This window comes from Humulus lupulus, chromosome 7 (genome assembly GCF_963169125.1).
Source record: "Humulus lupulus chromosome 7, drHumLupu1.1, whole genome shotgun sequence".
NCBI lineage: Eukaryota > Viridiplantae > Streptophyta > Magnoliopsida > Rosales > Cannabaceae > Humulus > Humulus lupulus.
The window spans coordinates 90080872-90107068 of record NC_084799.1 but is presented as its reverse complement, the minus strand read 5'-3'; the positions used below and the strand labels follow the sequence as shown (position 1 = coordinate 90107068).

At 33.3% G+C, this 26197-nt stretch overlaps 1 long non-coding RNA gene and 1 other non-coding gene across 2 annotated transcripts; both read left to right on the top strand.

The window, feature by feature from the left end:
• The first annotated feature begins 891 nt into the window (after positions 1–891).
• LOC133789770 (uncharacterized) lies at positions 892–3840 on the top strand. The gene is made up of 3 exons (XR_009873692.1): positions 892–1419; positions 1507–1578; positions 3595–3840. It is a non-coding gene; the product is annotated as an uncharacterized LOC133789770 (long non-coding RNA).
• A 10366-nt stretch (positions 3841–14206) lies between these two features.
• Positions 14207–14280, top strand: TRNAR-UCG (transfer RNA arginine (anticodon UCG)). The gene has a single exon. It is a non-coding gene; the product is annotated as a tRNA-Arg (tRNA).
• Positions 14281–26197: the final 11917 nt, after the last annotated feature.

Genomic DNA, 26197 nt, shown 5'->3' with positions numbered 1-26197 from the left:
TAAAATGATTCATTCTAAAACCATAAATCCTTTTAGGTAAATTAATTTTGTTAGAAACAGAAGGCTTTAAGTATAATTATTCCATCTTATCCCATAATCCCTTTGTTGTAGTCTCTAAAGTCAATTTCCTTCGTACTCCATTAGACAGCTACATGATTTTTGTATAATATGTAATTTCTTCCATCTCAGCTATTTCTAACAGTTTCTTATCAGCCACCAACTTTTGATCTCCAAGAATCTTGGCTACTTTATGGTGTACCCGAATTCCTTTAAGGCTTTCTCTCCATAATGAAAAATTATTTGTACCATCAAATTTCTCAAGCTCGAACTTGGCCACGATTGACATATTCTTCTAGCTTATATTCTTGATCAATTGTTGTAGCGCACCAATTTTTGTTTTTTTTATTTTGTTTTGTTTTATTTTGTTGATTTATTTATTTAAATGGTTATTAATTGTTTAATTGATTATTTTTATTTGTTTGAATTGTTTGAAATTAGTTGTTTTGTGAAATATTTATTTACTATTAAGTTGAAAATAGAATTTTAAGTGTGGCACAACATGAGAATGAATGTTGAGATTTACTCTTGCCTTGTCTTGTGTGTACACATAAAGTAGTGACCAAGACACTCAAGTTTCTATCTTGATAATAATTTGAATATTAGTTGCAATAATTGGATGATATTGTAATCAAAGTAAAATGAATAATTTCTTAAGTGTGCTATGAACAAATTTTTATGGTGTGAATGTGAAAATTTTGGTCAAGCACTAAGTGGGAAATGTGTGATGTTGCTTCTATTTTTTAAGAATATTTCCTTTATTCAAAATCAATAGAAATTGATATATTTTCCTAGATTCTTTTGGTTACCTTTTCTAGTAATTATTTTGTTAATTGAAAAATAAAGGAATTGATTGTTTCCTCTATTAGTGCTAGCCGAAATTGATAGTGTGCAAGGAGAGTGGGCATTGGTCAAGTAATGGATTAGCAATTGGTAGTGATTTCCAATTTTGTAGATATTTCTATCAATTCTTAGTTGTCAATTTGCATATGATAAAGAAGAGGGAATCAAGGAGAATAATTGGTCTTTAATTAGATATTGGCTAGAGAGTTTCAGCTAGGGTAAGGGCATAAGTAATTGGTTTCCCAATTTCTTTTCTTTGTTCTCTTCTTCTTCCCCTAATTCACCACTTGTAGCTGCCCAATATCGAAGGAGAAAACTCAAGAAATTCAATCTCTCTCTCTCTTTCTCTCTTCACTTTCTCATTGCCGACCACCTCCAAGAAGGTACTAGAAAATTTTCTTTCATCTTCCAATTTCTACCAACGTGTTCCACCTATTAGCAGAGAAGAGAAATCTCATTTTTATCTTTCTTTCATTATCCTGCAAGGCATGAAAGTTAAGATTTTCGGGTTTAGAAAAGGTAAGATGATGTTCACTTATTTTCCTTCTTTTTTATCTTTCTTTCCGAATTCTAAAACATAGATGCTTTGGGGTGTTTCGCTTCTAGGTTTTCATGATAAGCAACAAGGGTGTCAATGGACACATTTCTAGAGTTTGGGCTAAGCAAAATTATCAAGAGGTTTGTGTTCTCTGTTTGTTGTTTTGATATTGTTTCTCTATGTGTTTTGATGTTGTTCTCCTTTTTCTCTATTTAAATTTATAGAAACATGCTAGGGTTGTACATGTGGTTTTGATGAACGAGTGTTGTTCTATGAATAACTCATTTATAAATTTATGTATATATGAATGTCGTATCTGCATATATTGACTCATATGTATGCGACTGTGTGTGTTTGTACAAGCAAGAGGAGTTAAAAGATATATATATATGTGTATAATATGGAGGGTATATAATCTTGTTTGTATTAAATATATGTGGAATATGTAGTGAAGGTATATATGTATATATATGTGATGCTATGTGTAATATATATATGTGTGTGTGTTGAGTTTGGATATGAGTTTTGGTTATGCTATGTGTGGTGAAATGTTGTTTTATGATGAAAAACAATAAGTGATTTTAACTTGTCTATGGGAATAAGTTATTTGTCAATGTATATGGTTATGATATATGTCTTATAAATGCATGTAAATTGTTTGGATATTAGGTATGCATGCTATTTTCTTAATTGAAATTCTATTATATGATTTAAATGTATTATGTATATAGACAGTGTAGATATGTCTGTATGTATATGTATATGTGGCTTGAGATGTATTTGATAAAAATGCTAAAGTAAATTGTGAGAAATGCTATGGGATTTTTCTTAATTATAAAAACATGATGGATGCCTTGTCACTATATATTTGGTGTTAAAATATTATGCTTTAGCTATATTATATATTTTGACCAAGGCTATTTAACCAAGTTAGAATTTGTTAAAAATTATTCAAAGTGATATGTGTTATTGTGCCATGATTCTAAAATATTTTGATATTACAAACATGCTTACTATTTTTTTTAAGGTTCCATTGGCATGACATGTTGAAGGGTTTCGGCCTAGATACTTAGCATGCCAATTGGTATTGTTTCTATCAGTTTATTTAATTATGCAAGCTTATGTATGATTTTGTCATCATGTTTTGGTAGTAAGGGTATATGAGGTTTCAACATGCATGTTTCCTAAAATTGTTTTATTTCTTTCTTGAGATATTTACCAAATATGAGCCATAAGATCTATCTAAGAATTTTTGACATGTCAAATGATATTGCTTTCATGACCTTATGAATTATGCAAGCATGTGGTTAATTGTTGTCTGTGCCTATGATGGTTTCGGCCTAGGCTTTAGTTTTCTTGAAAGGTTTATTTCTAAGTAATTGAATCAATTATGTGTTCTATGTTTGATAGTAGAAACATACCTAGTATTGTGTGTTTGGTCTTTAGGTAGTTGTCATGTTACATGTCCCATGCAAATGTGGGAAATACTTCTTAACATTTAGGTGTGGTTTTATGTGATATTAAGACATGTATTTTGTTACAATTCTAGGCTCTTTATGAAGTGTTCCTTCTCTTTGAATATTGCTTGGACTCGAGGTAAGGAGCTCAGCTAGATTTATGTTTTATTTTTTTAATGGACTCTAGTTATGAGATATGTATGGATTTTTTTTGTGTTTGCTTAACCTAGTACTGCAACATTATTAAAGGTAAATGTACCTAAAATCTGGACAGTATGGGTGCCAAGTAAAACATGGACAAAAGGAGCGCCATGTAAGTGACCAAAGGAGAGTCACATGTGATCTTGGACAATAGGGGTGTCATGATCTTATGTTGTATGATTATGCTTATATTTATGATTATGAATTACGTTATTATGGTTATGTTTTCATATGATGTGACATGGACAATAGATGTGCCATGGTCATATGTTATATGATTATGCTTGTGTTTTATATAATCTTATGTTTATGACTATGATTATGACTTATGTTAGTATGATAATATTTTCACATGACTTATGTTGATAATGATTGCTATAAGAAAATATGTTAAGAATTTATGAGATCGGTCGCTTATGCTTTTATGTTGTGTTTTCCTTTCTTTTTTATACATCCTTACTGAGCTTTTAGCTCACCCTTTTACTTTCCCCCTTGCAGGTAAACACTAGGTAGACTTATTTGGCACACATGGTGAGCTGAGTCAGTTTCTAGAAAGTATGTATGTATGCTGCGGGGAGCTAGTGAACAAGGAAACGATCTGGAACGTCGTAGTGTCTTAGAGTCTTTTCTTATGTTAATTTATTAGTGAGATGTATTTCTTTATTTAAGAATGCATTAAATTCTCTTTTGGTTTTAAACATTGGATCCGAACTCTTCATTTATTTTCAATAAAGACCCATTGTATTTTTCAGTCAAATTATGTAATTCTTTTAAGTGGCTATTAAAATTAGTATTTTAATAAATATAGGTAATTAGGGGCGTTATAGTTGTTACTTACGATGTTGATAAGATACCGATTAATTACATTTTCATATAAAGTTTCATTTTTAAACCATATTATTTCATATATACATTTTGGTTACCTCCAAAACTTATTTATAGAAAATTTGTTATCTTAAGAGACTAATTAGTCATTTTTAGGTTATGTTATAGTATCCTATTATTTAAGATACTTTTCCGTTACATTCATGCCTATTTCAAAAACTAATGAGTTGTCATATAGTATAACAAGTTACGATATAGCTTATTAGCAAAATTTACTTAAGTATACTACATAGTAACTTTTGAATGAAAATTTTTAATACACTTTTGATCACTCATGTAATTTACATGTGAGTAATAGTAGTTTTTTTATTAACCAAACAGAAAAGAAACTTATAAGTTACTTTCAAATTATAATTAAAAATACACATTTTGGTCTCTTAAATTATAAGTTACCATATTAAAACCTAAAAATGAAATCATATTTATAACGGTATTTGAATATGAAATCAGTATCTTAAGATAACTATTTTTCTACAAATAGGTTTTGGATAACGTAAAAGTATCTTAAATAATAAAACACCATAATATCCTAAAAATGAAGTCATATTTTGAAAGGTAACTAATCAGTATCTTAAGATATAACTAATTTTTTACAAATAGATTTTAATCTTTTGGTCCCTTAAACAAAAGATTTTAAGCTATATTAAATGTTCGACCCCCCTCAAAAATTTTAATCTTTTGGTCCCTTGAACATTTTTCCTATCTCTTTGATATAATTATATTATAAGATTTGGTAAGATTCAAGATTATGTTTGGTTGGAGGTAATAGAATGGAAACTATAAAACATTGGAATCTCATTCCAATGAAATGACTTTTCTCTCATTTTGGTAGATTTGGCTATTCTGTCAAAAAGTAGAAAGAAAGGTCATCCCAATACACAAATAAAATTAATCCTTTTTACTTATTAAATTTTATTCAATTTCATTCCTATTCCATTGTTTTATTATTCCCAACCAAACTTACACAAAGTGAAAATTTATAACTCGTTTATATATCTAGCTTTGTTATAACTTGAAAAATAGTGGTTGTAATTAAGGAATGCTACTTGATCTAAAAAATAAAATAAAATAAAATAAGGAGTATTATTTTTTTAATTTTCTTTTTCTTTTTTTGATGGAAGGAGTACTACTCATGACCAGCAATTAATGTTTCAATTGTTAGAATATTTATTTAAATGGTATATAAAATCAATTTGTTACAACTAATTGATTTAATATATTAAAGTCAATATTTAATTTATTGACAAAATATTCTAATTAATGGTCAACATTATTTGTTACCTGATTTTGTTGTTACTCGATTTTTCATATCCCAACTGATTGAGAAAATATCTCAATATGTGGCAGAGACTCTGATGGTAGGTCTCACTCTATAAATATAGAGTACCGGTCCCCAAGCTCACTGCTCATTCTGACTTTCAGTAACTTGGAAGCCCGTGTACTCGTTCTAACTTCTGTCTCTTTTCTTTTGTAGATCTAAAACTAGATTGAGGTTATCAATTGCAATGGTTGTGGGTATACAATATTCGATCCTCTTTTTGTATATATTCATTCTATATATTAATTTCGCCTACATGTAAATAAGATTGTTCATATGCCTACATTTCTTTATAATCTAACATTTGGTATCAGTCGCCATAATTATCTCTGCATTGTTAATTTTATCTGCATATATATATTTATTTGATTTATATATGCATTTATATTCATATTCATATATGTGTATATTTTATTGCCGATTGGTTTATTTCTTTGGTGTATGGTTTTCCTTTATTATTATGTTTTTAATTCCATTAGAAATATATTAAGATTCGTATTTCTTTTGGTTTGTGTATTAAAAACCAGTTATTCAACCATTGAAACTCACTTTTTGCTCCGTTCATACACGCTTATGGCCAAAAGTTTCCTTGATATTAAAGTTCGGTTTTAATTTATTTTTTAAGCAATAAAACGTCATGAATCTCTTTAGACATTGTTTTAGATTCATTATGGGCGAAAATATATGAATTTGGATGTAAAAACCGTTGTTTTCATTCGGACCCGTTTATGGTTAAAAAAAATTTATAATTAAAACCTCGATTTTAGCTGTTGTTTAATAAATATAATGCCATGGATCTCTTTATTTATTCATTTACGTGTGATCTGTGCTTTGAAACAAGTTTTTTGGTCGTCGGAATGCATTTTTCCGACCGGGTTTCATTCCGGGTTATGTACGACCCGTTTGCATGAAACCGGGTCAAAACGACCCGAATTGGCTGAAGAAGATGACCAAAACGACATGTCGTTTTGGTCTTTGCTGCATAACGACCCGTCGTTTGACGGGTCCTATGACGCCAAAACGGGGAAAACGACATGTCGTTTTCCCCCCTGCTGCAGAAAAATGACTCGTTGTTTGACGAGTCCTTCGACGATTCTGTCGTTTTCCCCATGGCAGGTTTTTAAATAAAAAATTAAGAAAAATTGAAGAAAATTCTAAAAAATTACAAATTTTATTTATTTTGGGATTTTATTATTTTCTTGATTTTAATGCTTATTTAGATAATAAATTTCATTTTTTATCTTTGCAAATTTAATTCAAACATATAATTTTGGTAAATTATAAATTTGAAAATTAATTAAAATGTGCAATTACTTGATTTTGGTGTATTTATTGCATGGTATATTTCTTTTATTCATGCAATATTAAATAATTGTGCTATTTTAAGAATGTAATTATTTTACAATTAAGTTTGTGCAATTATTTTATTAATTCACCAAATCAATAAATGATTTTATTGTCTTATTTAACATTATTTTTGCCAAGCATATATATGGAATTTTTGTATTTTCTTTCGTACATATAGTTAAGTATGCTAATTGTATGATTATTTTGTTATTATTCATGCAAATTTATTCTAAGTATAATTATCTTTAATTTTATATGTATGGATTTATAATTTTAAATACGTTGTATATTCCATAGTTATGCTAGATATATTTAGATTATATTCAAATATTAAGATAGGTTGAATAATATTTAGCACATTAATCTTCATAATTTATTCATAAAATATTCATAAAACATTTAGGGTGAATAAATTATGAATAATTCATAAAAAATTTTGTGGTTGACATAAGAACGCATGAAACTGAGACAAATGCTCAATCTAGAACAGTTTTTAATGATCTTCGGATGACCACACTAGGAGCACTACTCTCTGTGATTGCCTATTATGTTATAACGAAATTGTTCTTAGGTTTCCTTAGAGCCTGAAACATAATGTCTAGTGAACCATATAATTTTACATAATTAAGGAGTAGCCACAACATCTTTTATTATATAAAATTATATATTAATTTGAAAGGATCACATAATGGACATAAATTGTGATTAATTATATAGATATAATAATTTTACCCCACAGGGATTTTATTATATTTATATAATTAATTAGGATAATATATTAAATTAATTTTCTTAATTTACCCACAGGAGTTATGAAAATTAATTTAATAGTTCTATCATAAAGTTTAATAAAGATAGAAGTATCAAACCTTACTTTATCCCAAATAATTCGTTTGAATAATCTATCATCATTTACATCCAATTTTATTAAATTAAAAATTTAGCCCACAGGCAATTTTTGTTTAATAAAATTTCATTCTTCAGCATGTTATACATTGGTAAAACATGACTTCATTAAACCTCAATCTTCAAAATCTAAGTTTGTAATCCTATTCATGCAGCTTCTTCATCATCCTCTTGTTTTGCTGAAATCCTTACTGAAATTCTTGAGCTTAGGGGTGATAATTTCAAAATCTGGAATGAACGAGTTCTTCTTCATTTAGGCTGCGTCGACATGGACTGTGCAATAAGGAAGGACGAACCTGCTGCAATCACTGCGACTAGCACTGCTGCTCAGATCGCACTATATGAGAAATGGGAGCGGTCCAATCGCCTCAGCATCATGTTCATCATGTCCAAGATCCCTCTGGGAATGCGTGGATCGGTGGAGCAACCTGAGAAAGTCAAAGACTTGATCAAACTGATCGATGAGCAGTTCGATACTTCGGACAAACCACTTTACAACAAAATCATCCACCAGTTCTCATCCACAAAACTCACTGGTGTTAAAGGAGTTAGAGAACATATTTCAAAGATGAGGGACATTTCTGCTCAACTGAAGAAACTCGATGTAGTCATTCCTGAAACCTTCCTGGTCCACTACATCCTTAACCATCTTCCACCTCAATATGGGCCTTTCAAAATTTCCTACAACACACATAAGAACAAATGGAGTATCAATGAACTGATAACTATGTGTGCTCAAGAAGAAGCAAGGCTCCTGCAGGAACAAGGTGAAAGTGCTCACATGGCCACCCAAGGAAAGAAACGCAAACCATCCAAGAAGGACAAGGGGAAAAATAAAGTGCCTACCCAAGGCGATATAAAGAAGGATTCCATCAAGTGTTTCTTCTGCAAAAAGAAGGGACATGCGAAAAAGGAATGCGCCAAGTTCAAGAAATGGATGGATGACAAAGGTAATCCAATTTCATTCTTATGTTATGAATCTAATATGGCTAATGTTAATATTAACACATGGTGGATTGATTCTGGATCAACAATTCACATTTCAAATTCCTTGCAGGGTTTACAAAACCTAAGGAAGCCAGTGGGAAGTGAGCAAAGCATCTTATCCAGAAACAAGATGGGCTCACATGTGGAGGCTATTGGAACGTGCCATTTAGTTTTAAGTAGCGGTTTTGTTTTAAAGTTAGAAATGACATTTTATGTAACAAGTTTCTCTAGAAACTTGATTTCCGTTTCAAGACTTGTACCTTTTGGTTGTTCCTTTACATTTTCAAACAAATCTTTTACTTTATATAATAAATCTGAATGTGTTTGAAATGGTATTTTGTCTGATGGTCTTTACTGCCTTAATTTACAAAACAATACTGCTTATAATACAGTGCACGTTCACGCTGGCAATAAAAGATGTGTTATGAATGAGAATTCCTCTACATTATGGCACTGGAGATTGGGACATATCTCCATTGATAGAATTAGAAGGTTAGTAAAAGATGGGGTACTCAATACCTTAGATTTTACTGATTTTGATACTTGTGTGGATTGCATTAAGGGAAAGCATACCTCCAAGTCTAAGAAAAGTAGTGTCCATAGGAGTTTCGACCTAGTAGAAATCATACATACTGATATATGTAGTCCAGACATGGACTCATATGGTCAGAAATACTTCATCTCTTTCATAGATGATTACTCACGCTACATGTATATCTACTTACTTCGTAACAAAAGCGAAGCGTTAGATGTCTTTAAGATATTTAAAGCTGAAGTAGAGAAACAATGCAACAAGCAAATTAAGATAGTGAGATCAGATAGAGGTGGAGAATATTATGGTAGATACACTGAAGATGGACAAGCACCTGGTCCTTTTGCAAAGTTTCTTCAAGAAAATGGGATTGTTGCCCAATATACCATGCCCGGTACACCCGAGCAAAATGGTGTTGAAAAAATGAGAAACCGAACATTGATGGACATGGTGCGAAGTATGCTTAGCAGCAACCCTAAACTTCCTAAATCCTTGTGGACTGAAGCTCTAAAGACATCCGTGTACATATTAAATCGAGTTCCAACCAAGGCAGTCTCCAAAACTCCTTTTGAATTATGGAAAGGTTGGAAACCGAGTTTGCAACATGTACGCATTTGGGGATGCCCATCTGAAGTTAGGGTATACAATCCACAAGAAAAGAAACTGGACCCAAGGACCATAAGTGGATACTTTATTGGTTACGCTGAAAGGTCTAAAGGTTACAAGTTTTATTGTCCATCTCATAGCACTAGGATTGTGGAATCAAGGAATGCAAAATTTCTTGAAAATGCCTTGATTAGTGGGAGTGATTAATCCAATGACATAGGTTCTGAGAAAGATCCTTCAGAACCCTCCACCTCAAGAGCAAGATTGATTGTGGTTGATAACACCCATGCAGTCCAAATGGATGTTGAACCACCACAGCCAATTGTTGAAGATCCACAAGTCAATGATGAAGTTCAAATGGATCAAGTTGTTTAAGAGTTGCCTATAATTGTTGAACAACAAGCTGAACCCCCCGCTCCTCAAGAGCCTGCTGGTGTAGCCTTAAGAAGATCCACTAGGACAACAAAATCGGCAAAACCTAGTGACTACATTGTGTATTTGCAAGAATCTGACTACAATATAGGAGCCGAAAATGATCCAGAAACATTTTCACAAGCTATGAATAGCAAAGAATCGGAACTGTGGTACAATGCCATGAATGAAGAAATGAATTCTATGAAGAGCAACGGAGTCTGGGATCTTGTTGAGTTGCCTAATGGGGCGAGGGATATTGGGTGTAAATGGGTCTTCAAAACAAAGAAAGACTCATTAGGCAACATTGAGAGACACAAAGCGAGACTCGTTGCTAAGGGGTTCACTCAAAAAGAAGGAATTGACTACACGGAAACCTTTTCTCCGGTATCTAAGAAAGATTCCCTCAGAGTTATCCTGGCATTAGTTGCTCATTTCGATTTAGAGCTACAGCAGATGGATGTGAATACTGCCTTCCTAAATGGTGACCTAGAGGAGGAGGTATACATGAAACAACTAGAAGGATTCTCCTCTAGTAATGGTGAGCATTTGGTGTGCAAGCTTAAGAAGTCCATCTATGGTTTAAAACAAGAGTCCCGCCAATGGTATTTAAAATTCCATGATGTCATCTCTTCTTTTGGATTTGAAGATAATGTCATGGATCAACGTATATACCACAAGGTCAGTGGGAGTAAGATTTGTTTTCTTGTTTTATATGTGGACGATATTCTTCTTGCAACCAATGATAAGGGTATGCTACATGAGGTGAAGTAATTTCTCTCAAATAACTTTGAGATGAAGGATATGGGTGATGCGTCTTATGTCATTGGCATTAAGATCCATCGAGATAAATTCAAAGGTATCTTAGGTCTATCTCAAGAAACCTACATTAACAAAGTTTTAGAGAGATTTCGGATGAAAGATTGTTCACCAAGTGTTGCTCCTATCGTTAAGGGTGATAAATTAAATTTGAGCCAGTGTCCAAAGAATGATTTTGAAAAGGAAGAAATGAAGAACATCCCATATGCTTATGCTGTTGGAAGCTTGATGTATGCTTAGGTGTGCACACGACCCGACATTGCCTTTGCTGTCGGAATGCTAGGAAGATTTCAGAGTAACCCGAGATTAGACCACTGGAAAGCTGCAAAGAAAGTTATGAGGTATCTTCAGGGTACTAAGGATTACAAACTCATGTTCAGACGAACTGACAACCTAGAAGTAGTTGGCTACTCAGATTCAGACGTTGCTGGTTGTACTGATTCACGTAAATCAACTTCTGGTTACGTGTTTATGTTTGCCGGTGGAGCTATATCATGGAGGAGTAACAAACAGACCTTGACTGCTACTTCCACTATGGAAGCCGAGTTCGTTTCATGTTTTGAGGCTACATCGCATGGTGTATGGATAAAGAGTTTCATTTCTGGCCTTAGAGTTGTAGATTCTATATCTAGGCCATTGAGAATGTTCTGCGACAATTCAGTTGCTGTATTCATGGCTAAGAACAACAAGAGTGGTAGTCGAAGCAAGCACATCGACATCAAGTACTTAGCCGGGAGAGAACGTGTTAAAGAAAATAAAGTGGTCATTCAACACATTAGCACTGAATTGATGATTGCTGATCCTATGACGAAAGGCTTGCCACCTCATAAATTCAAGAATCATGTAGTGAACATGGGACTTGGTTCCCTTATGTAAATTTATTGTACAAACTGAAGTTATTATCAATGAAACTCTTATTTTGATGTTTTCTCATATTTATGCGCATCTTAATTTTATTTGAGAAAATTTTATCTTCATAGGACCTGAATAAACATAAGGTTTATTCGTTTAAGTACATAGCCACATAAATTACATTGTTATGTAATAAATATATTGTAATACATGGAAGATAATACTCATCATAAAAAGAGGACCTATCGCCATGATTCGTGTGTTTATTATCTAACAGGGATGATCGTCGGGCTTAAGTAATACATTAATTTAAATGCTGACCAAGTGGGAGAATGTTAGAATATTTATTTAAATGGTATATAAAATCAATTTGTTACAACTAATTGATTTAATATATTAAAGTCAATATTTAATTTATTGACAAAATATTCTAATTAATGGTCAACATTATTTGTTACCTGATTTTGTTGTTACTCGATTTTTCATATCCCAACTGATTGAGAAAATATCTCAATCAGTGACAGAGACTCTGATGGTAGGTCTCACTCTATAAATATAGAGTACCAGTCCCCAAGCTCACTGCTCATTCTGACTTTCAGTAACTCCATCTAAAAGAGCTAGTGAGAGCTTGGAAGCCCGTGTACTCGTTCTAACTTCTGTCTCTTTTTTTTTTGTAGATCTAAAACTAGATCGAGATTATCAATTGCAATGGCTGGGGGTATACAATATTCGATCATCTTTTTGTATATGTTTATTCTATATATTAATTCTGCCTCCATATAAATAGGATTGTTCATATACCTACATTTCATTTTAATCTAACATCAATAACAAAAACTAAATAAAAAGATACAATAACAAAAACTAAATAAAAAGGACAGGCCAAAAGCAATTCCTACTACTTTCGTAAAACTGTGACATATGAGAATTAAAGAAACATTGTGTATATAAAACCCTCACCGCGTGAGGTTGCCAAAAAGAGAGCACAATATGTATTCCACCTTATTTGGAATATTATGATCATATGTAAATACAAATGAAATGAAACCATGGTAGTCCTTCTCAACCGAACTTCTAGAATTGGATTTTCAACATCTTTTATTTATTTTCTTTTAACGTTGATAAATATATATATATATCTTTTATATAATAAATATGGAGATAATTAAATTTTTTTGTTTTAACGGTTTTTATTTTTTTAATGTTAACTTTAACAGAATATTATTATATTTAACGGAATATTTTTATATTTAATGGTAGTTTTTAAACACTTAAATTTAAATAAAATAAAATAAATAATTAAAAAATATATATTTTTGAGATATTTTACAATGATCATTATTTAAAAATAATAATTAATTAAAAAAATTAAAATATAATATTTTTAAGATATTTTACAATAATAATTATTTTAAAATAATAAATAATTAAACAAATTAAAATATGATATTTTTAAGATATTTTACAATGATAATTATTTAAAAATAATAAAATCATACGTTTTATAATTTAAATAAAATTTAATTAAACTTAAACTCAATTATTAGAATAATATCATATTAAACATAATATAATCTACGGTCAATTATCAGCAAATTATTTAAAAAAAAACTAGCAAAATAAACTTAAATTTAAAATTTACGTATAATATTTAATGTTATATGAAATATATAATATATAATTTCTTGTTATCATTCCTAAATTCAAAAATTACAACAAACATAAATTTAAATAAAAATAAATAAATTATTTAATTAAAATAGCATATTTATTTTAAAATTTATATAAATTTAATAAAAATAATTAATAAATTCTATAAATAAAATTAAGCAAGCATGTATATTATATACTATTTGTATCTAGTATAAATATATAATAATAGCGCTCTTTAATTCAACTATTTCAAACGGCACGGTGGGCCAAATTGAAACGACACACAAAGATATTTTTTCGTCGAATTGATATCTCAATTTATGATAATATAAGCCACATCCCATCACTACAAGTTATAGCTACGAGACAAATTAACAAAATAATTACTAACATAACATATTACCATTAAGCGCGTTTGCTAACGTTGATCGTCCTTGACTATATTTACGTGACATTGATTTTGGAATCTATTCTTTCATCACCCATGATGCATGCGTATGTATTTGCATGTATGTACATCAAACATATCTTTTGTCACATTTTAATTTGTCATTCTTAAACCAACTTAATTAGATAATGTTAATTTAGACATATTGATCACTCCATGCATGGGGCCCAAAAAGAAAAGAAAAATCATGCATGTGGATGTGGCTGCTTTTTTCCTCGAAAGTGATAGGACACATTAGTGATATTCATTTTTAAGGTTTAAACAAAAACACAACTCAAGTATCAGCAAAACTAAACGTATACATTATAATTGGTATAGAAAAGAATAATTACATGTGTAAACATAGGACCGCATAGCGCAGTGGATTAGCGCGTTTGACTTCGGATCAAAAGGTCGTGGGTTCGACTCCCACTGTGGTCGTCTGTTAAAATATACTCTTTTGCTTTTTACTGATTTATATGTGCATTTACACCAATAAGTAGTAAATCTTGGACCACTCCGAACCATAAACTAAAATGATTACATATATTTAGTAGAAAGGAGCTTGTTCGCTACTTTTGTCAAAAGATAAGTAAACTTCGTCGTTGGTTTTTCACTTCACTTGTTTTGAATCCAATTGATGGGAAATTTTTAAGGCTTTCTCCGCAAAGAAACGCCTGCGTTCGGCCCTTTTACTGACACTTGATTTAAGAGGAGAAACCAGACCACTTGAGCTCAGGTCCTTGCTAAATGGGCTCTTTCGATATGAGCTTTTATTGTAGATTGGCTCTTTTGATAGGTGTAGTCGATAACTTGAAAAGTACTCATTTTTTAGATTAATCAACTAAAATTAGCCACTAAATACATTTAGCTACATATTAATCATTTTTACAATCACATTTCCTATAATACCACTTGAAAAATACATTGTGTTATGAGTATTTGAATAAGAAAAATGGTATAACAAGAATAGTAACTAAAATAATGGGTATAATTTTTTTTTAAATATGGCTACAAATGAGAAAAAATCACTTGAAGTGGGTATTCTATGTAATTTTTACATAGAGGTGTATCTCGTTTGTTACTGGAGAGGCTTGGTTACCGAGATATTTTCTAATTGAAATTAAGCTATAACTTTTGTTTGCAGCAAAACAATAATAATAGAGTAATGATAGATAAATTTTCAATTTGCACACTTAAATTATACACTACGATGTGTAAGTAATCTCAATCATATAATTAAATATTATGTGGACCCCACTTAAAATTATTCATGATTCAGATTACTTACATATTATTATGTGTAATTTTGGTTTTGAAATTATAAGTGCATCTATCATTACTCATAATATTATGCAAATATATTATTATACAAATTTTGTGCTAAAACTTTCTGTTGCAAATATTTTGGTGTAGGTTTCTCGCCGAAATCGACCCACTTGGTGGTTTCTTATTGTCAAAAACAATTAAATTAAAAATTGAGTGTTGATAAAGATTTTTTAAAATGAACAAATATTTAATGTTAGAATTTATTTTTTAAACTCAATTGATGTTAATTTTTTTTTTTATAAAAGGTTAATTTTTTAAATAATTCAAAGTTTAAACATAAACCAAATTAAAACAAATAACTTAGTATTCTAATTGATAAAAAATATTTCTATAATATCTTTACAATACATTTAAATTATTAAAAAAAAAACTAAAATTTAGAAAGAAAAAAAGAAATAAAAATTTTAGTCTACAATATGGTTTAGTTTATACATAAAATGTAAACAAAATAGAATTTCATTTAGTTTTTTTATTTTTTTATTTTTATCTTCTTTCTCCCAACCAAGAATTTTCTCTGATCCTCTCCCAAACAAAAAAGCATGAATATCAAGCTAACATTAATATTCAATCTTACAACATCAATAATGTTCAATATCATAATCTTTATACTAACTCCAGCCCTATAATACACCACAAATGTTCGATTCACCGAAAAAACTCAAATCCAACCCCGATCTCAACCATTGCCAACCAACGTGCCCACATGCGATATCTTCACTTGTACCAAAGTCCTCCACCTGGATGCCAAATACTTTGCCCAACATACCAGACGCTTTCAATCTTGCCCAATCCATCGCCAACTTACCTAGTTAAGTATTTCCTTTAAATTTTAGGGTGTAGCATTTAGAAAAGGATAAGGAGGAATAAGAAGAAATGATACGCAGACCCAAGTGATTTTGGACTCCCAAGTTGTACAGGCCCAAATGGAAAAGTGGTCAACTAATGAGACCCATGAGGATAACTCTCAAACAGGTGAACAACCAGCTTCTAAAATGATTCACACAATAATTTACATGAACAAGAACGCAGAAGCTGTGAAGACACCACGTGTAGCTCACACGCGCGTGAGGCTTAGATGGCTGAAGGATTTTGTGTTGGCCGAGCATCGTTGAAGAGTGGGATTCCATAACCAACCAATTTCGGTTATAGCTATTTGTATTTTTCTTATTTTATTTTTTCCTAGACTGATATATATAGGACATTTGAGAACAGTTTTTTTATGTTGTATGGCCATTTCGGTGAATTAAGGAGTTGGGCACTGACTCAAAGAATGTGACTTTTGTTAATTGAGTAACACTAGTGCTTTCATTGCCTTCTGTCATGAAGAACGATGAGATTGCAAACCTCTTGAAATCGATGAAGCTCAATTTCAAGCAACATTCCGAGACTCAAATGGAGAAGTTTACGTCCTTGCTCGAGCAACACTGAACCGCCATGGAAGCACGCCTGATACAATCGTCCCAAGCTCCACCAACCTCAGCCACTAAGGAGTCCCTCAAAGGGTGCCGCATCGGCGGGGATTCCTCTGCCACATACATGAATACCATTCTGAAGACCCTTCGAGTCAAGGTTCCACGGTTTGATGGCCATTAGATGGAAAATTAGACTTACAAAACTAACAAGTTCTTTGACTTGCACAATGTCGACTTGGCTATGCGTTTAGCTGTTGTCGCTTTTCTCTTGAATGGAGGCCCTTCCACTTGGTATCAGTGGATGGAAAAGGGAGGGATGTTCACTAATTGGGATGTCTTCTTACATGAACTGTACAAACGCTACAATGCTTCTATTTATGATGATCCTTTGGGGCGCATTGCTAAGCTCATACAAACCGGTAGAATTGCTCAATATCGAGCTGAATTTGAAGAGCTCATGACCCAAATCTCAGGTGTGTCTGATTCCATGTTTCTTAATTTTTTTCATCTGGGGCTTAAAATTGGAAATTCGCCGAGAGCTACTTATGGCCTCTCCGACAGATTTGTCTGATGCTATGGCCAAAGCTTAGTTATATGAGAACCGCCAGGATGATCTCGCGGGCCGTCATCGGTATGACTCTACTCGTGCTGTTTTTCCTCCTCGTAAGATTTCTGGATTCAAAAGCTCCATCGACCAATCGGTTAGCAACAAATCAGGAGGCCATTTGGTGCTTGGTGCCTTAGGTCCATCTCATTTCCCATCCTCTTCTAGTCAGGCATCACTACCCATCAAGAGACTTTCCCCAGTCGAGCTTAAAGTTCAGAGGGACAAGGGATTGTGCTTCACCTGTGATGAGAAGTTCAATTTCAACCACAAGTGCAAGAATCGTGTCTTATTGATCTGCGGAAATGACAGCGATGACGACGAATGTGGGGAATTTTTATCTGCGGCTAACGAAGAACTTGAAGAAGAGGTCAGTCTTCACTCATTATCCAATTCTACCAATCCTCGAATATTCCGTTTGATGGTGAAGGATGGGTCGAAAACCTTAGAGGTGTTGATTGATACCGACAATAACAATAATTTTATCCAAGAATCCTTAGTTGAAAAGTTGCAACTCACTTGTGCACCCACTAAGAGCTTCAAGGTGTATATGGGTAATGGACAATTCTTAACTTGTTCTAGATGCAAACAAGTCACATTGCTGCTACAGGGGCACCAAGTTGTGGTGGATTTGTATGTTTTACCTATCAGGGGGCTGGATGTTGTGCTCAGCATGCAGTGGTTACAAACTTTGGGTCCATGCACACATGACCACAAGGCTCTCACAATGGAATTTCAGTGGGGTGGCCAAACAGTGAAATTGGGTGGGAATAACACATGGCAAGCCAAACAAATCTCCTTCCCATAGCTTAGCACGTTGATGATTGAGGGAGAAGTGCGCTGGTTATTGAGAATGACACCTACTGTTAGTGACAAGGAACAATGCTCTAAGTTGGCACAACTGAAACAAACACTTCCTGTCAAGGGACAAGCACCTATCGATGAGTTCCAAGTGGTTTTTGAGACGCCACACCAACTTCCACCCCTCTGCAATGTGGACCATCGCATCCACCTATAGCTCGGTACCTCGCTAGAAAATGTACAACCCTATCGATACCCTTATTTTCATAAGGATATCATGGAGAAGTTAGTTCAAGAGATGTCGGAAGTCGGGTTTATTCATCACAATAACAACCCTTACTCCTCTCCCATGATCCTTGTCAAAAAGAAGGATGGTTCTTGGCTCTTTTGTGTGGATTATAGGATGTTGAATGAGATTACGATCAAGGATAGATTTCCAATTCCCACTATAGATGAGCTTTTGGATGATTTGGGAGCGGCGGTCATCTTTTCTAAGTTAGATTTGCGGGCTGGGTACCACTAAATTTGAATGGATTCCAGGGACGTCCACAAGACCGCTTTCCACACACATGAGGGTCATTACGAATTCATGGTCATGTTGTTTGGTCTTACTTACGCACCCGCAACTTTCCAAGCTGCCATGAACCAGGTTTTTCGCCCATATCTTCGTCAATTTGTTAATTTTTTTTATGACATTCTTGTTTATAGCTGCAGCCTCGAAGACCACATTTATCATCTGCGATTGATTTTCCAATTATTAGCTGACCACAAGTACTATGCTAAGGGCAACAAGTGCTTCTTATTTCAACATTCCATTGAGTACTTGGGCCACATTGTGTCTCGGCATGGGGTAGCTGCAGACCCTTCCAAGATAGCCGCTATGGTTGACTGACCTACACCTCACAATCTGAAACAATTACGGGGTTTTCTTGGCTTTACGAGGTATTACCGCTGATTTGTAGCCCATTATGCAACTATTGTAGCACCACTCACCAAATTTCTAAAGAAGGACAACTTTCAGTGGTCTACTGAAGCCACTCAAGCTTTTGATACCCTGAAGCAAGCAATGACATCCACATCGGTCTTGCGTTTGCCTGATTTTTCTAAGGTCTTCATTGTCAAAAATGATGCTTCCATTGTGGGAATTAGCAGAGTCTTGTTGCAGGACGGACACCCCTGGCTTATTTCAGCAAGAAACTAGGACCCCGTCTAATGGGTGCATCGGCCTATCATTGTGAGCTTCGAACAGTAGTTGAAGCTATCACTTGCTGACGTCAATACCTCTAGGGTCGTCCTTTCATCATTCGGACAGACCACAAAGGTTTGAAAGAGCTCCTCACTCAAGTTATACAAACTCCTGAGCAGCAGTTTTGCCTCCATAAATTACTGAGGTATCAATTCACCATTGAGTACAAGTCAGGGAAGACCAACTCCGTTGTTGATGCTTTATCTAGGTGTCAAGATACTACTGTTAGGAATTTTGGGACTTCCTTATCCGTGGGACAATATGATATTTTGGTTGATCTCAAGCGTGAAAATGAGACTTGCACTGATCTCCTCCGCTTGCACCAGCAGCTCCAGGCTGGCCAGCTCTCTGACTCTCATTACAGCAACCGCAATGTACTTATACTGTACAAGCAGTGTCTAGTAATTAGCAAATTCTCTTCTTTGAAACCTCTTTTACTTCAAGAGTTCCACGTGTTGGATTAGCTTATACAGGATCTTTATTTATTTTCATGTATATCTAATATTAAACAAATTAATACGAGATAGCCTAAAACATGTTTCTAAAATTGAATTCAAAGAGAAACAAAGAATATAATACTTACAGTATACGCAGTAGAATTAAAGATTCCTTCCTTCAGTTTCTCTAACTCTTGTATCCTCTCTGTCGCAAAGTATTACCAAGAAACTGAACCGATCTTCTATTTTCTTCACAGCTTTCCAATGTATCCTTAGAACCACCTAGACTAGTGTGGGAAATTCTCAACACATGAGATTGATATAGAGAGAAGAAGAGAAAATAACAAAGAGGCTTAGAAAAAGACTTGTGTTTAGAGAGAATCTAAAACTATCAGAAAATCTGACTTGTGACTTATGTTTTGACTTCTCTCTAAACACTCCTTTTATAGACTCAATTAGGCCATTTAATTTAATTAAAAACCAATAAAATAATAGCTATTTTGAAGCCCTAGGTCGAAATTATCTTGAGCCATAGGCCCGTGAAATTTCCCATTTGATTATAAGCCCATTGGACTTAAAATCAAGGCGTGTATTTTTTTCTATTAATTTAATTAATTAAATAATCATTTAAATCATTTATCAAATTAATTATTTATAATTTGAACCTTGATTTAAATTTATTTATTAATTTAGATACCAATTTATCTTAATTAATAAATCTGCCATAATTTCTCTTTTCTTCTCAAAATTACACAACTCTGTGAAACTATCCAAAATTGACCTGGTCAACTTTGATAATTCTAATTGATGATTAAATCAATTAATTGAGACAGTCTAGATGATTTTATCTAAGGTACAATAGGGACCATGGGCCTATGAAATCAAGCTCCAATAAGTTATCATAAATCTAACAAATAAATTTACTAACTTATTAATTCCTCGTGACTCCACTATAGACTCAGAATTGCACTCTTGAATTCATAAAACGCTCTATAACAAATATAGATACGCTATTAATTATCTATTGTTACAACCATAATTGTCACTCAATCCTCTATAGACGGTCTACAATGAGATAGGACTAAAATACAGTTTTACCCCTCATTGTATTTTATCCTTAAAACACTTAGTTCCTTGTAAATGATTTTTCAGTAAACTAATTTAATTACTGAAATGAGATCTCTATCATTTAACACCTTGAACAAAACTAAAAGGAAACCATCGTTTCACTTCTTCATTAGAAGCTATAGATGTTCATATCTATTATTAACACTCCCACTCAATTATACTACCAAGTTCACAAGATGTAAGAATGGGCTAGTCCGTAGGGTAAGCTGGTAACGAACAAGTCAAAGAACTCAAATAATACAATTATTTAGAATACTAACCACTCAGAATTGAGATTGAATTGATCTATGGTCAACTATATGATATGACTAGAATAGATAATAACGGTATGTTTACTTATCTTATCAACTGTCAATATCAGTCATGTCCGATGTAACAAATACATCCGATCTTATCTACTTTGCTAATGGTGTGGAAAGAACATAACACTGTAATGTGTAAGTAGATCATATCGTAGATTGGCAAGTTAGTGTAAATCCTGTGCACTGACTACTCTTAGGACTAACTTATTTTGAACATATAATCATGTTTATATTTCACTGTGATGATGTCACTATAAATAAGATTAGCTATATGCTCGGGATTTAATAGTAGTTTATATTAAACCAATAATCATGAAAATAAAACATGTGAGCAAATGATTAACCAAGTCAAAAAATGATTTCTATTCTTTTATTGATAATAAAATGAGATTACAAAGAATTTGGGTTTTAATTATGGCATAAAACCCCAACACCACGCTACACCAATTGGGGGTCATGCCGGAGTCGAGCGCACCTTCCCTCGCTTAAGTTCTAATTTCGTTTGGGAGGGAATGAAAAAAGATGTTAAGGATTTTGTAGCAGCCTGCCTCATTTGCCAGACAGTTAAGTATTCTACTACTGCTCCATATGGCCTTCTACAACCCTTGAAACTGCCTGAATGTGTATGGGAAGACCTCACTATGGATTTCATTGTTGGACTTCCCAATTCCCATGGTCTCACTTCTATCTTGGTTGTCATTGATCGGTTTACTAAATACGCTCACTTCAGAGCTCTTCCCACTTGCTACACAGCTACAAAGGTTACTGAACTATTCTCCAATATGGTCATCTGCCTTCATGGCCTACCCCGTACAATTGTGTTTGATAGAGATCTCATTTTCAGAAATTCTTTTTTGGCAAAAACTATTCAAATTTATGGGTACTCGCTTGAAAATAAGCTTGGCTTACCACCCCTAAATAGATGGCCAATCAGAAGTAACCAACCGCTATGTAGAGCAGTATTTGCGCGCCTTCTCTAGCGTCTCAGAATTTTACCTAGCTAGATAGTAGTAGCTTGTGCTGTAGTATTTTAGTTTTCGTGGTTATGGGTTCAAGTCGGGATTTAGTTGGAAACTCATAGAGATAGTTATAGATTTTATAAGTTTAGCCTATAGTTTAGAAATATTAATTTGATCATAAGGTTTGATTGATATAACTGATCCTAGAAATATTATTTATTATAACCTAAGGTTTAGATAGAATAATTAAGAATGTGACATTTGTCACATGTATGTTTATTAAGATTTACGGATTTTAGATGAATAAATTAATAAATGATAAACATAAGAAGTCTAGAACCTTCCCTCAGCTGTTAGGATCTCATATTACTTAGTCAAAGTGGTTTTAAACAACTTCAAGTATACTGAAAGAGTGCAAAATCGTGTTTGATATATCAGCGTAAGCCGATATATCACAACTATAGGGGTCGATATATCGCCTATGATTGATATGGAAAACACGTCGACTTCACACGAACGAAACCACAGAGGCTTGGGATTATGGGGCAAGTGATATATCGCCTATGGAGGGCGATATATCAACTCCCTCGTGCATTTTTGAAAATTCGTGGAATCCGAGCTAGAAACAGCTCTCAACAACTTGGACTTGCTCTTGAATATTTTTGACCGAGTTCTGGGCATCTGTTGAACAGGAAATTTAATTTTTATTCATTTTAAAAGGAGTTAGTTTCATTCCTTTAACTCTATAAATAAGACCTTTCACTCAACCATTTTCTTCATCATCAAGCATTTTCCAGAGCCTCCAAGCTGCTAAGTTTGTTCTAGAGAGAAACACTAGGGTTTTGGGGTTAAAAGCTTTCAAATCTAAGCTTTTCTAAAACACTTGGGAAGTAAGCTAGAGTGTTATTTCAATATTGAGGTGTAGATCAAAGTTCTAATCTATTTAAGGTACTTTTATTCTCGGGTTTAGTTCATTATAGTTTCTCTTATTCTTTTCATTTTCTTCAAATCCTAACTTGTTATAACGGCTTTTTGGTTAGGTGTTTGATTTCCTTTGAAACTTAAGGTTTTTGGTAAGTTGTTATCTTGATGGTTTAGATCTTCTTTTTATCTTCATTTCTTTAGAAAACTTATGGATCTTACTGTTTAGTTTTAGGAGTTCCCAATCCCGCTCTTGTCTCCAATATCCTAGTTTTTGGTAAAGAAAATAGGTTAGATTTTATGTGTTATGATTATGTTTATATGCTATGTGTGTGTGTATGTATGTATGTATGTATGTATGTATGTATGTATGTATGTATGTATGTATGTATGTATGTATGTATGTATGTATGTATGTATGTATGTATGTATGTATGTATGTATGTATATGTTTATGTTGTAGTCGCTTGGGAAATATGGCTGCTTAGATAGCAAATAAGAAAATCGCGAGATTTTTATCATTATCGTAGACTATAGTTATGTCTAAACCTACCTCTAAATAGTAGCAAGAGGATATAGATGGCTTATCATATACTATATTTGTGTTTAAACCTACCTCTAAATAGTAGCAAGATGACCTAGATGGTTTCTATCACATACTACGGTAATGAGTTAATGGCCATTAATTTGTAGTCTTATGTTTTATGATTTACGTTTTTACGCCATACGTTTTATGTTTTATGTTTTTATGTTTTATGATTTATGATATGTTTTAGTAGTTTTTCCTTACTGGGCATTAGGCTCATTCCTTTTTATTTAGATTGTGCAGGTAAATGGGCATGGAAGGCGGGACGGATCCATGGCGACTTTGGCATGTGTTTTGGGAGAGGACTAAATGAATGGACTGATGGGAACGATCGAGGATGATGTTTATTTTCTGAGTCTTTTAATTATGTATTTATGATTTTTCGCATTCATTATTTGAACAATTAAAATAAAGGTTTTGTTTTCTTTATGTTTTTATGTAATAACAATGGGATCCTATATTTTGGATTTTCTAATAAAGTTATATTATTTTATGTATGAATTCAAAATTTATAATTATGTCTTAGTAGTTCTAATGGTTCGAGGTCTTTAAGTTAGTCGGGTCATTACAGTTGGTATCAGAGCCACGATTCATATGCATGAAGTTCTCCTTGATACACATGCAAAAGCTCCGGATCTAACCGCCAATGTAAGTGTTTATGTTATGAATATTATGTTTATGTTAAGATCTAATGTTTTAGTTAATATATTTTCAGTCAAAATTAATGGAGCTTTGACCTATCAATATATCTGAGCCATTAAGGCATAAAAAAGAGTTAGAGAGCCAAGGGATACAATAGGAGTGCTAGAAAGAATCACTCAAAGATTGGTCAAATTTCACATGTAGATAGTTCACCTTCAAATCGCTAGGCAAATTATGATGAGAGCCATGGAACAATATGCCCTAGTAATTAGGCTTTTTAAGGATTTTCCTTCCGTAGTTTCAAAATTGGAAGAATTATGGGAGACAATGGATGATGAAGATGATTTACCAGTAGCCATGAGATATTATTTTCTTATACTTAGGTTTACCTATAGGTTTGAGTTTCAATTCACCAATGAACAAAGCATAATATCTTAATGAATATTCCCCATGGTAGTTTTGAGGCTTATGATACTGATGAATATGAGGAAATAACTGATAATATTTTAGATGAAGGGTCAGATGTAGAAAATCCTGATTTTTAGAAATTTTACCCTAGATATTATTGGTATAGTTTCTTTATTTATTTTGAATTTATGATTCTAATAAGTGAATTTTTTTTTCCAAATGAATAAAGTTGTTATTTTTGAATGGCATGTATAAGTTTGATTTTTTTTACAATCATAATAAATTTAGAATAAATTCAATAAATAATGACTGAGTTCGGTGAGGGTGGATACAAATCAATGAACTGGGTTCTGTATTGAGAGTTTAGGGGGCCATAGTAGTGGGAACGATTTTACTGATCCCAACCCTCCCTCAATATGGTTAACTTTGGAACAGCGACAAGTTTCGAGCTTGAGAATTAAGTCATATAGGGTGGTTAGAAACAGACTTAGAAAATAATAAAGGTGGCTTAATAGTCTAAGTATAGAAACACACCCTAATTTATAAAGATGACTTACATAAATTTTCATAAGAAATTATAACTGATAGGTCCAAGGTGTTTTTCTCGATTGTTTGCTTATACTAAGTTTTGGCTTAGAAACTATTATGGTAAGTTTTAACGTGTTTTTCTCGATTGTTTGAACTTTCCTGAAGATGTCGCTATGAAGGTCTGCACGCACGAACGACAATGCCCCCAACATCGCCAATGAGACTCAATAAGCCCCTCCAGTCTGAAGAAGGGGAACGCGTGCCACCACTGCTGCTTCCAATAGAAATACACCACCTCCAGTTGACAACAACACTGAAATTATCCGGTTACGACAACAAGTAGAAGAACTACTGCAGCAACAACGACAACAGCCTCAGCCGCAACCTCTCAGCCAATGGCTCAAGCACCCCAGCAAGGGCAGAATGTAGGATATCCATAAGGGGGATTGCCGATGGAAAACTATGCGCCTTATCCAGCTCAGTACATAGAGCCAGTCTACGAGCGTTTCCGCAAGAAACACGCTCCAAATATTGAAGGGGAAACCGATCCCTTTGAGGTTGAAGAATGGCATATGAATGTAGAGCCGATTTTGGCATACATGAACCTCGGCAACGCAGTTCGCATATCTTGCGTTTCCTCTCTACTAAGAAAAGATGCTAGGATCTGGTGGGATTTGGTACAATTGATTCATGATATCACCACCATGACTTGGGCCAGATTTGTGGAGCTGTTTCACAAAAATTACTACAACTCGGCAGTCATCGCTACGAGGGTGGAAGAGTTTGCCATTCTAAAGTAGGGAAATTTGATGGTAGTCGAGTACGCTCGACAATTTGATCGTCTATCCAAGCTTGCACCAGAGTTAGCCCCAACTGACTATTTGAGGGTTACCAAGTTCACCAGGTGAATCAGACCTAAGATTGAGTTAGGAGTCACGATTGCAGACCCTAGAACCATTTCTTACGCCGATGTTTTGGAAACGACTATAGAGGTGGAAAGACTTCAAGAAAATGTTAGTAAGGAGGAGGCAAGGAAGTCTGAACCCAAGTAGAAA